The following is a 13664-nucleotide window of genomic DNA, read 5'->3' as shown; positions in this document are numbered from 1 at the left end:
AGTAATAAACACTAATAGGCTCACTTGTCTCTTATTCGCCCTCCCCCCACGTTCTGAGCACAGCGGAGATCCAAGTGACAGATGCAGAGCTTGGTGGCACCGCTCTGATCCCAGGGCGCTCAGCCTTGGCGGCCGTGGGGGCAGCCATGGGGGCAGCCGTGGGGGCAGCCGTGGGGGCAGCCGTGGGGGCAGCCGGGGCTTTACTCGGACTTCTGCTGTGGCCATAAGCCCTGTAAGGAAGCTTATGTTGGCAGGGTGGAAGCTCAGCCCCACTTCATCTGCTCCCCCTCCTCACCCCGTCCCCCGCATCGCTCTGGGAGAGGAGTGTGTGTGAGAGGCTGCTGCATGGCTCCGGCAAGGTTTCCCAGCAGCTCTGCCTGCCCGTACAAAGAAAGTCTCTGACCCAGTTAGGGTTTTCCCAGCGCTAGGCAAAGCAGGGAAATCTATGCATCGACTTCAGTGGCACACACCAGCGATTTTCAAAGCTGTGAGCCAAGCGTGGTGGGAAGGGAGAGGTGCAGAAACCCATTCACAAGTTCTGATTTGTGCCTGGGATGCAGGTTTGGTTTTTATTTGGGCTATAGTTCAATTGTGTGAAACAGGCAGTGTGTGTGGAGCAGCAATCCTGTCTCCCCCACCTCTTCTGCCGCCCGTGTGCCAGTACAAACATTGCTGAACCCTTCCAGTGGCCAGGATGAGTGAAGTGATCTGCCTGTAAAGTACCCCAGTAAACAAAAAAGGGATTATTTTACAGACAGATTGTTTTCCCAAGCCAATTCAGCCCCTGGCCACCACGAGCAGCTGACTTCAGGCACCAAAGGCGGTAGTGAGGGGGCAGGCAGGATATTGCCACATTGCACCACTTCAAAATTTTCATGGAAGCGCAGCCTTAAAACTTCAACTATACATATTGACTGAAATAAACTGTACCAGAGTTTGTCCTCCCTTCGTTTGTCTTGCTAACCAGCTGAAACTTCACTCAGCATGCGTGTCCGGCAGCTCTCTGTGTGAGTGCAAGCATTCATAACGCAGTTAGTGCAGCACATTAGAAACTTAAATCCCCCAAAATGCTTAAACATGTGGACTCTTTTCCCTACCAGCTGTTGCAAAATGCTGCAAATGTTTTCCACTACATTACGGAGTACGTAAGTGCATCTGTAATGAGGCATCCAAGACAGATGAAGATTTTCCCGGTGAACACTGGCACAGAGATGCTGTGCTCTGAAAAGCGAGTGCTTCCTCTGTAAGCAAGCAGTGCTCAGCTTTCCGGAGCTATCCCGGCTGGTGTCTGCATCCCTTACCAGCTCACTGGCGGAGAACACTTTATACCTCTGGGCTTGCTGGCCTGGTCTCAAACGATGCTTTCTGGTAGAATAGAGAGCAGAAATAGCTGTAAACCCCAGGAAAACGGCCAGTGGCTGATTCTTTTGCAGTGGTTCTTGTTGAGCTTGTCAAATTTTACAGAATAAGTATCAGCGTGTTTCATACGTGCTGAAGGACTGATGTTTCCCCTTTGCTTACACTAGCTAATCTCACAGTATTAAAGAAATCTGCATGTATTGGAGCCCTTACCTAGGGGCCCACAGGCAGCATTCTCCATATTTCATCTAGAATTTGGTTCCTGTTGGCAACGGCTTCAATTAAAGCAATAAAAATATCACTTACCACCAGCCATTCTGCTATCAGTGTTAGAGCTATGCTGTTCCCTCAGCAAGGCTGAATCTGTTCAGTGTATGCACGGGAGATGTGCAAGGGGATCTTTGAATAATGAAATAAGACTTAAGCCACTATATCAAATTAACACAGACCACACCTTTTTTCCTGGTAACTTCCTAGAGCTCTCTTTAGATACTATACCACCAAGACTGAAAACATAGAGAAGTCAGAATTATGGTACCTACAGCAGCTTCCATTTTACAGTGCCTTACAGTTAAGTCTTTCATAACACCTCCCCAACACTAAGGAATGCTACAGATCATTCACCAACAGCGGAAAGAGGAATTTCTATTTTCTTTTAGTCCCTGCACCAGACATGACAATAGCAGTATAGAATACTGCATTTTATATGAAGGCTGTGTTCAATTAGCAAAAGAACTACTTTTATTCAGAAGAGGAATAACTGTTGACACTAACTCTGGATTTCCGTGGGGTTTGCTTCTGAAGTTTTAATTTTAAAAGGCATTACAATAGTTTGTACTTCTGTACTTTACAGCCCATTATGTTTATCCAGTGAATTTTAGAGTAAAATGGCTTGGAGGTCCAAATGTGCCCTTTCTCATCGCAAAACAGGAAGGTATGTATTTCACAACACAGAGAAGCAGAATTCCCTATCTTGGCCCACTAAATGTTACTATTTTAGTCACAAAAAATCGTGTGCTATTTCCCCTGTGTACTGCTACGAAACCCATGCATACAAACAATGTACTGCAGTGCAGCCTGGTAACAAGACAGACAGAGACCCACCTCATACAGATGGTATGAGAATTGTTTAATGTTCAGAAGGCTCTTTAATTGTCGTCGCTTTTATACAGTTACTGAAATCCGTTCAGTCACGCTGAATACTTCAGTGCATACCCTAACATACAGCATTTATACATTCATTCTCTGCGGCCTTGATGCATGCTACCACTGCATGCTCCATTAATATCACAATCTAATACTTTATTCAGTTAGGTACCGACTTTCAGTTTCACCAAAAGCTGTTATTCTTTCAGGGAATACTCAGGATTTTTACTTTTTTATATCTCAGCAATGCTCGGTTTGCAGCAGGGAACATTAATCAGCTCCAAAAGAAGTGTTTTCTTCCTCCTGGGAGGAAACCATAGCACTTACAGTCAACATCACTGCTAATGGATATGTTTGAAATAAATATCATTCATATACTTCCATGCAGTCTTATTTTTCAGTATTAATTGAACAGTGGATCAATAATTTTTAATTTATATATACATATATATGTAATAGATTAAAACTAAGACCAGAATAGTTTTTTATATTTACAGATTATTCATGCAAAGACCCACAAAAATTATCCTAAAATTTCTGAGTGTCTGTATCTCCAGCCACCTGTCACAATCAAATTCAAAGAATCAGTGGAAAGAAAAACATTTATTCAGGCACGTTTTCTAAGGTAGAAAGGCTCACAGACACATTCTTTGCAGAGAAAGATGATGTTAGGTATTAAAGAGGTCAGTAGGGAAGGGATAAACTTTATTGCATTAAGCTGGAAACCTCTTTAAGTGTGAAAGGTCTGTATCTTTTAACAGTGCATTTATTTTAGCCATAAATATGCCATGGTGGTATTTGAATTTAAGGCTATTTGAGAAAGCAGAACTAGATATGAAAGTGCACTGTTGCTGTATCGGTGACGCAGCAGTCCTTCAAAATACTGTGACATCAATGGCCACTAACTTACAAGAGTGTGAATTGGATACATTCATGGTGGAAATACTGCTTTATTCTATTTTGAAATGAATTCAAGCATTATTAGCCAGGCAGTCAGACAACATGGAACTAAAATTGGAATTCTATCACTTTTATTTGTCCATTGCAATAAGCGGCACATTGTTCTCCTGAGAAACACAGATATTCTGTCTTGCCAAACGTTGCTTAATGTTGGTCTTGTTGAGCAGTACCACCAGATGATGCTGGTGAGCCTGACTTAAGAAAATGGGGGCCAAAGCCTCTACTGGCACAAGAGGACACAGCTTTGGTGATATTGTGAAGCTCAGGGCATGGCGTGACTATCACTGTAACTCGGCAAACCCATCAATTGTCTTTGTACTGAATTAACATCTAACAGTCTTCTGGGATACAAATACTTACGTCTGTCAGGTGACACATAGTCAGGATTTCTGGAGACACTGGGTGATTCTAAAGTGTCATTTCAGGTGCTCAGCATGCCTCAGGGTTACCCTTAACATTTCAGACAACAAATATTTTAATAATTTTTTACTGTGAAATATAGTCATTATTATACATACATGTAGAAACTTAGAAATTTAATGCTGGTTCTCTCCTGCCTTGCACCTGATGTAATCATTTCCTATTTGTAAAAAGGATGAGATGAGCTACGTTAATAAAATAGTAGTATTTTGCATTCACTTTTCAAATGTAGGAATAAATATACAACATACAGGGGCTCACTAGTTTTTAATACTGCATTTCCAAAGTTTAGGAGAAAAATCACTTATATTTTACTGGAGATTTTTTCAGATGCACTGTATCCCTGCACAGTGAAATATCTAGAAATATCTTCTAGACAGTGAGAGGAGGAATTAGGTTTACAGATGTAACCTGACTTCAAAAGAGATTAAGGCCAGTTATTTACACCAGCATATCCCCCACTGACTCACTAGTCTGTAGCAAATCTGAACCTAAGTGTACATCTGGAAACAAACAACAAGACACGAAAGTCATTACAATTCATACCAACCTTCTAATAATTCATACAGACTTTTCTTATCCATAGTTTTGTCTAAGACACCCTTCTTCTGTAGTTACTATATTGGCAGTAAGGATAATTACCTTTAGATGTTTTATAAAGTCAAGGCAAAGATAGATTATGTATCTGATGATAACCTACTTTGGATCAAGAAACCAAAGACCTTACTAATTCCTCATGTAAGCATGTGCCATTTCAATGACTGCTCTCCACCCACTGGTATCAGTTGAATTTAAGCTCATCTCCATCATGCAGAGATTTCATCATTAAAATGTATTTTAAAAATGCAGAAATGTCTGTGTTGCATTCTTGTCTTTCTCTTTTGCAATGTTGTTCTTTGTCCTTTGGAAACCAGCATTGGTTTTGTACTGTACCATACACCAGTGTAGTTTTAAAGAGTTTCTCGTTATTTTGTAACAAATGCTAGAAATCAGTGATCACAGAAACCTATAATAGACCAGTGTGCAAATTAGAAAGATTCTCAAGTATGATGAAGTTGTCATTGTTAGGTATGAATGTATAACAATAACCACCACAACAACAACAAAGAAAGTCTGTGTTGTTCTATCTGTAAATAACTTTCACATTGTACGCACCTCTCGGTTTAAGCAAGTTCTATGAGCACATGAGCTGTGATCAAGCTCTCTCTGTTCTCAGTTCCCCAGTTCCTGAAGAAGAGACCAAGAATCCAAATCCACTCAGGACACAGTAGAGTCAAACTTCACACACAAAAAGGATGCTCAGATGAAATAAATACGAAGTGACTCATAGTAGCCATAGAAGAGTAGAATTTCACTAAAACCTGTAAATTCTGCATAGTTCCTTCCTTCTTCCCCCCACTGACAGAAGCACAAAACCCAGATTTTCATCATTGTTATGGCTCCTTTGAATTCTGCTTCCCATTTACTCCTCCTGCAAATCAGAGAGTTTATCCTAATAGCCAGCCTCAGAAATTCACTGTCAGGGCCCTGAGCACACTCCCCTGCCCCAGGAGTTTAGCTGGCCACATCTAAGACAAGCTGATAAGATCAGTCTTGAAAAAAGACCTAGAAAAAGCTGCAGTGAGGCTTCTTTCATGGGAGCTGCTTTAAAGCTGAAGCTCTCGCTCTTGAACTGGACACATGGAAGTCTATGGCACCTGATGGCATGCACCTAGATGTGCAGTGGGAACTGGCTGGTGTTGTTGTGATGCCACTTTTGATTGTCTTTGAAATGTTGTGGTGATCTGGGGAGGTTCCTGAACATTGAAGAAGGCAAATGTCACTCCTGTCTTCAAGGACAGCAGGAAGGAGGCCGCAGGAACAACGGGGCCAGTCAGCCTCACCTCAATCCCTGGGAAGGCGACGGAGCAAATAATCCTGGAAACCATTTCAAAACACATCAAGGAAGGACAAGAAGGTGACTGGGAATAGTCAGCATGGATTCAGGAAAGGGAAATCATGCTTAACTGACCTGATAGTCTTCTGTGGCGTGATGGCTGGCTTGGTGATAAGGGGAGAGCTGTTGATGTTTATCTTGACTTCAATTAGTCTTTCAACACTGTCTCTCATATTCTCATAGACAAACTGATGAGGTACAGGCTAAGTAAGTGGACAATGAAGTGGGTTCAAAACTGGCTGAACAGCTGGGCCTCGAGTGTTGTGATCAGTGGCACAAAGTCCAGCAGAAACCACTCACTAGTGGAGTATCCCAAGGGTTGATACTGCATCCAATGCTGATCAACCTTTTTATTAATGACCCAGACAATGGGACAAAGTGTGCCCTCAGCAAGTTTGTAGATGATACAAAACTGGGAGGAGTGGTTGATACGCCAGATAGTTGTGCTGCTGTTCAGAGGGTCCTCAACAGGTTGGAGAAATAGGCAAACAGGAACCTGATGAAGTTCAATGAAGAGAAACACCAAGTCCTACATCTGGGGAGGAACAAGCCCTTGCACCAGTACTACACACTTCAGGAGCTGACTGGCTGGAAAGCAGCTTTGTAAAAAACACCTGGGGGTCTTTGTGGACAACTAGTTGACCATGAGCCAGCAACGTGTAAAAAAGCCTCACAGTGTCCTGGGCTGCACTGGGAGGAGTGTTGCCAGCGAGTCGAAGGAGATGGTCCTTCCCCTCCCCTCAGCACTGGTGAGGCCACATCTAGAGTGTTGGGTCCAGTTCAGGGCTTCCCAGCACAAGAGGGAGATGGGCATACTGGAACAAATCCAGCCACTAAGATGATTAAGGGCTTGGAGCATCTGACATACAAAGAAGGGCTGAGAGAGCTGGGATTGTTTAGCCTTGAGCAGAGAAGGCTCAGGAGAATCTTAGCAAAGTACATAAATACTCCTCAGGAAGGAGTAAAGAAGACAAACCCAGACTCTTCTCAGTGGTGTCCAGTGACAGAACAAGAGGCAATGGGCACAAACTGGATTACAAGAATTTTGTTCAAACATACAAAAAAGTTTGTTTGTTTTTTTATTTGAAGAGTGACTGAGCACTGGCATGGGTTGTCCTGCAAGGCTATGGAGTCTTCATCCTTGGAGATATTCAAAACCCCACTGGATGTGGCCCTAAGCAACCTGCTTTAGTTGATTCTGCTTTGAGCAGGTGGGTTGGACCAGGCAATCCTCAGAGCTGCCTTCTGACCTCAGCGATTCTGTGATTCTGCAATCCCTCCTCAGTGGCTGTTACAGGACCCTTTGACAACATCTTTCCCAAGACACGAAGAAAAAAGAAAATAAGCACCACCAGCATACAGATGATAGCAGTAAACAACTGTCCCCTGGCACTCCTGGAGATCTAAACTGATCTTGTTTTAGAGCTTAAAAAGAGCAAACTGAACAACATGTGCTAGGTAGCACCAGTCTAACCAAAGGACGGAACAACTCTTCTTTGCAGTGTGACAGCAATCTGATGAGCAGTAGCTCTCTGTATTGAAAAGCAAGGTATGCAGGGAACCTCAGGAACCTGATTTACTTCTTTACGCCCTTAGAGTCTTGCTTTAGGTTTATCTTAGGTAAACCAATACCTTCAGTGAAGTAGAATACAAAAAACAAAGTATTTTTTTAATATTAAAAAATATTTTTAATATTAAAAAAATTAACTCCCCAAATAAACTGAAAATAAAGCTCTAACTACAGAGAAACAATTCACTGCCAAGCAGAATGTCACAGAACAGGATTGATATGACTGGAAGATGTGTCAGAACTAAATTTCAGAAAAGGATGTAATTTCTTCCTGAATCTCATTAAAAAGATCAAAACATCTTCAGCATAAGTACTGTAAGTGCATTGCATTCAATCTATATGCTGAACTCTCGAAATGGCCGGGAATATTTAGCTGTGGCTAACATATTGTTCCTTTTTTACCCCCTCCTTACACACTATACTCTCTCCACAGCCCAGTCATCCAGTATAAGCCAGTGTTCTTTCTCAAAACCCAACTCAAATTCTATTCTCATATGTTCATAAAGGCTCTTAAATATACTTCTGCACAGGATCCTTTCACTGCTTACAAAAGACAACTGCTGCCCATCATAAAAATAAGAAAGACGATAACTGGAATATTGGGAAAGCACACGCCTCTTGCTTACTCGGTACGTGTTACGTTGTTTATCTAATTAAATGGTAATTTCCTTTGGACGAGACACATGTGCAGAGCAGCACACAATTTCAGTTTCCAAAAAAGACTGAAAAATGCCAAGCTGAGAAACAACAGTCACACGCACAGCTTGGGGTGCAGGGGAACCCTGAGCTGCCCTTTACCTCCAATAGCTCCAAGCTTCCTGCCCTAGGTCATGAACGTCGTTTTGATAGCTACACGAACAACTTCAAACAAGGATATATTGTTATATATTCATGAAGCTGTTGCTGCAGCTGGATTAGCTTCAGCCAACATCTGATCTGCAGCCCTGCCAGAGAGCCACTGCAGCAACCCTCAGCCTGATACTAGGAGGCACTGAGGAGCCAATCCTACTCCTATTCATAGAAGTGGAAAAATTCCCATTTACTGCAGAAAAATAGATAAGACCCTAAGTTTCAGTGCTTCAATTACCACTGCTGTCACTCAGTGACATCATAACTTGAAAATGTCCTTTATATAAGCAGTAGGGATTTCAAAAAGAAAACAAAACCACAAACCCTCAAACAGAAATAAAATGCATGATGTAATACCCGAAAACCTGGTTTCATGTCTAGCAGAGCTGACATGGCTACTCTTAAAATGACTAGACGTTTCCTATAGCAGTGTAATGTCAGCATTGCCACAGTTCCCTTCAAGCAGGAGATTTTCATTTACTTGTCTTTCCTCTGACAAATATCTTTCCTACTGACAAATCATAGGCCGTTATTATCTTCCTGTTGGCTTAGAAAATAAAATAGATTGTTTGAAACAGTTCCAATTCTGTGTGCGCATTAAGAACAGAGCTCGCTCTTAACACAGAGCCACCTGCTGACAACCAAGTATATTCATTTTAAATCCTTTAAATCAGAACTGGTTCGTGTTCATATCACATGGTGACAATTAGAAAATAATATATAGAAAATACGTAAGTAAATTTTAACGAACAGAAATCTTTTACTCCTACCCGTGTTGACTTTGTATGCTGTTTCCTAGAAACAACAGCTCTTGGCAATTTTTTTCTGGCTCTTTATCTGTATCAAAGGGATTTGAGGGAGAGAAATTAAAAAGCAGGTCATTAAAGACAAACAGAACTGTGCAGCAACCCTCTTGAATCTTTAAACGTTTGTAAATCCTCACAGATACAGAGATGCCTTTTGGCAGTTACCAACACTTCTGGATTTTAATTTCAGATGTGGGCAAATTTCTGTCCACCCTGATTCTGTTCAGCAGGGAAATGAGCTGCCAAAGCCAGAGGACAAACAGCACGGTGTGACACAGCGTATCTCTGACCAGTGTCCAGATGAAGAATGCCTAGTGGACCGGCTGGCTCTGGAAGACATGTTCAGTCTGGAGACTTTAAACTGGCCTGTTTTCAGGCTGATTATTCAGTCTGCTCTGCCTCATGCACCTGGGGACATTTCAGATGCCATCACCTGTGTGCACCTGAGAGGCTGTGACATAACAACGGCATTCAATCCCTTTCTAAAGCAAACAGTCAGTGCACCTGCTGATCTATTAGTTGGCAAGTACATGTGGAATCAGAGAATGTTTAGGTTGGAAAAGACCTTTAAGATTATCAAATCCAACCATTAACCTAACACTGCCAAGCCCACCACTAAACCATGTCCCTAAGCACCACATCTACAGGTCTTTTAAATATCTCCAGGGATGGTGACTTGACCACTTCCCTGGGCAGCTTGTTCCAGGGCTTAACATCTCTTTCGGTGAAGAAATTCTTCCTAATGTTCAATCTAAACCTCCCCTGGCACAACTTGAGGCCGTTTCCTCTTATCCTGTCGCTTGTTACCTGGGGGAACAGACCAACCCCCACCTGGCTACAACCTCCTCTCAGGTAGTCATAGAGCACGATAAGGTCTCCCCACAGCCTCCTCTTCTCCAGGCTGAACAACCCCAGTTCCCTCATCAGACCTGTGCTCCAGACCCTTCACCAGCTTCGTTCCTCTTCTCTGGACACGCTCCAGCACCTCAGTGTCTGTCTTGCAGTGAGGGGCCCAAAACTGCACACACGATCCGAGGTGCGGCCTCACCGGTGCTGAGTACAGGGGCTGATCACCTCCCTACTCCTGCTGGCCACACTATTGCTGATGTGATGGCTTAAGGCCATGCACGAGAAGAATATCTTCTGCAAATCCTGATGACTTTTTATTTCTGCTTAGAGTCGTATGAAGAAATGAGGGGGGTGCATACATGAGACCCTTAGGTATCTGTTTATTTCCTTCTCAGGGTTGTACAGAAGCAGTCTAACAAAATCTGATGCAGTTATTGATCCAGCAACATTTGATCCCTTGCTGCTCTTGTTGCCCTGAAATGTCTTGGTGTGATGAGCAGGTGGCTGCTGCCTGGGGCTGCCCCTGTCTGTCTTGCCATCCTGCACCACCTTGCAGCTCAGGGCTTGGGGAGCTGAAATTTGCTCTAACTTGAGCCCTGCCCATACACAAAACCCCTTTTCTAGGGGCTACCTCGGCCGGCATGGCTTGCCAACAGGGAGCAGTCCTGCAGAGGGGCAGGTGTCTGTGTCCAGGTGTGCACGCTGTCCCAAACATCAGGGGTCTTTCACCCGCTATGCAAAGAGCCGAAAAACACGGAGTTGAGATATTTAACGCCAGTTCTGTGCAGAAAAGGGTGCAAGGTGGTAACTCCACAAAGCTAGCACACCCCTTGAGAAATAAGCTGAGTCTTATACACAAAATAACAACAAAGAAACTGCAATAAAGCAAATGATGTCACTCCTAATTTTACATATGAAAGCAGACATTTAACATTCTCTCATCACAAGACTCCTATTGTCTTTGTTTGAGCTTAGTGTGGTGCCACCAAGGTTCTGACCCCCCAACCCCCCACTCATCAACTACACAAGCCCACCTAGTTGCATAACCTGGAATTTTTGTGACTGTTAGCCCTTTTCTTTCGACAAGATGCAGACCCACCCATGCCCGTGCTGCCTGATGGATGCACACTAGCCATACTGGAGTTCCCCATCCCTCCCAGTCAGCCTGCCAGGGCAAGCAACAAACTCGCTTTGCTTCTCTGGCATTGCTGATGTGGTGCAATACAGGAGCACAAGAGCAGCACTTTAAAACCTCACCGTTTTCTTCAATTCACTATGGCTCTCCATGAGAGGAATTAATTTCTCCACATGCATCTCTAGTTAATGCTTGCATAGCCAACACATAGGCACTGCATACTTAACACTTCTGTGCTTTTAAGAGCATTTCTATTAGGAGGGGAAGACTAAACACACAATCTGACAGAAAGGATTCATTCTAAGGGATCGTGGGTCTACATGTACCCACTGTAGAAGCAAAATGGACATTTGACACTGATAGGGAGGAGCCAGCATCACAGAAAGGAATGCACTATGCTGAAAAGCCAGTTAGATATGAACACAATACGCGGAAGCAGGGTAAAGTACGTCAGTTAGACCTGTGGAAATAACATGAAATACAACCAATCTCTACGAGGTTGTTGTGGGGACAGCAACAAGCTCTAGACAAAATGACAGATTGGTCTAATAAAGTGTGTCTCAAAGTGGAAGCAAGTAGGCAGCGTCTGGCAGATCTCAGCAGGGGTGGCCAAAGCCTTTGCAAGATACCTGCAGCCAAGAGCCTTTGAGAATCCACTCTGAGCAGATCCAAGCTCTCGGGTCTGCACTCAACCCAAACACAGCTTGCTTGTCAACCTCTTCCAGGGGATGCAGCTCAGAAGGCAGCCAGAGCACACATTTCATCCCTATCCCTCATCCCTATGCTTTCCCTAAAAATTGAACTTAATTGGCTAAAGCTCATAGAGTTAAAACAGGCTGACCTTTTACCTTGGATATGCTTATGGCAGTATATTGCGCATATAAAAGTATAGCTTGTTCTCCCCCCCAGTAGTCCCCAAGAGTGACTACATCAGCACTGCTTTCCTCCTTTAAAAACAAACAAAAAAAAAAACCCCAAACACAAAACATTCAAAAATTATGAGTAGGCCAAAGTTTAGCTGAGAAAGTTGTTGAGGCAGAGGTCTTGGCTGAGCGCCCATCAAAATCAACAGGAGTCTTTCCATTTACTTAATGGGCTTTGACTGAGCCCTAAGTGAAGGGGGCAGGGGGGAAATCTGTGCTGATTACCCGCTAACAAAGAAGTGTTTGAAATAATCTGCTGCCATCTGTCTTTGTTTTGCTAACCCACTCATCTGGGCCAAAAGGAAAATCCATCAGATGAATAGATTAATTATGGCAAGAACAATCCGTTTGCATTTCTCACCTTCCTCAAGAACTACCCCCATTGGCCGTGTGGGAGATTTCCTTGCATAATTACAACAAACCACCATGAAATTAAGAGGCTACAGCTGTTACAGATGTATCTATGTCATGCAAGTTATAAAAATAAGTGGGTTTCTTCATCCTCAGAGAGCCCCTATAAGATTTATGTTGTATTCAGAGGGACCAATAACATTTCCTGGGGTTGGGGATAGAAAGGAGTTTAAGTCTTTCTTAATAAAAGATTGGTAACACTTCATGTGATTGCTCAACTCTCTCCAACTATATGGACATGGAGCTGATTACAGGAATCTAATGCCATCGCATGCAGTGTTTTATGTGTATATGCCTACGTGGGGGAGAAAAAGGAATGACACCACGGAGGTGAGAAAAGCTACAGAGGACCAGATTATGGGATCCATTTTAACAGGAGGACAAATCCTCTTTTTAGAGTAACCACCTATAAGCAAGAGTACAGAAGCTTAGCAACAATCTGATAAATGAGTATTCGGTGAGTGTTGCAGAGCGAAGGAGGGGACACAGCTGACTGCTTGTTTAGAGGATGTGAAGTCCATTTCTAGGGGAAGGAGCGGCACATGGAACACAGTCTCTGAGTCCTGCGGCTCCAAGCCAGTGGGACACACACCTACGCAAAGGCACTTCAGCCATTTGCTCTCACTGCAAACACATAATTGTTTATCAGGCTCCTAACCTAGTGAAATGACTGGAAATATAACTTCTCTGGCAGCTCTTCACCAGGCAATGATACCACACAGAAAAGTTACAGATCTTCTTTCCATTTCCTCCAGAGATGGTTACTTCAACCACGTATTTACATTAATCCCTCTACCAGTTGATCAAGAGTGGGAGGGTTTTCCACCAGAGAGCACTAACTTTTGCCTAAGGTGAAATAGTCTCCTTCTAAGTGAGTGTGTTTTCCTGAGATGATCGCAATTCATGATCAACCTAAGATGATCTGTAATAAATAGGACTTCAGACTCCAGGGAATTCCTTTGGGTTTAGTCACACAAAAAATGGGCACACATACAATTGAGGCCCACGGAATGTTTTGGGGTACCTTCCTGAAGCATCCAGAAGATTTTACTGACTCTAACTCCAAAGAAACCACTTCCCAAACAGTAGTTATACTTTTGTCAGCATACTATATTTTACGGAGAAAACGAAGTTTTGGTACATCTTTACAGGAGTTCAGTGGCACTTCAAAAGAGATCAATTTTTATGACATGCATGTTCAAAGGTGACAAAACAATGATAAAGTTTTAACCTTGGTGACTCATGTGGAAGAAGCTTGTGATCTCTGCTGAGTGAACATAGTTGTAGCTGCACTTTTTGA

This window comes from Leptosomus discolor, chromosome 13, assembly GCF_034619465.1.
Source record: "Leptosomus discolor isolate bLepDis1 chromosome 13, bLepDis1.hap2, whole genome shotgun sequence".
NCBI classification, from domain to species: Eukaryota; Metazoa; Chordata; class Aves; order Leptosomiformes; family Leptosomidae; genus Leptosomus; species Leptosomus discolor.
The sequence above is the reverse complement of the archived record's forward strand: the minus strand, read 5'-3'. Positions refer to the sequence as shown.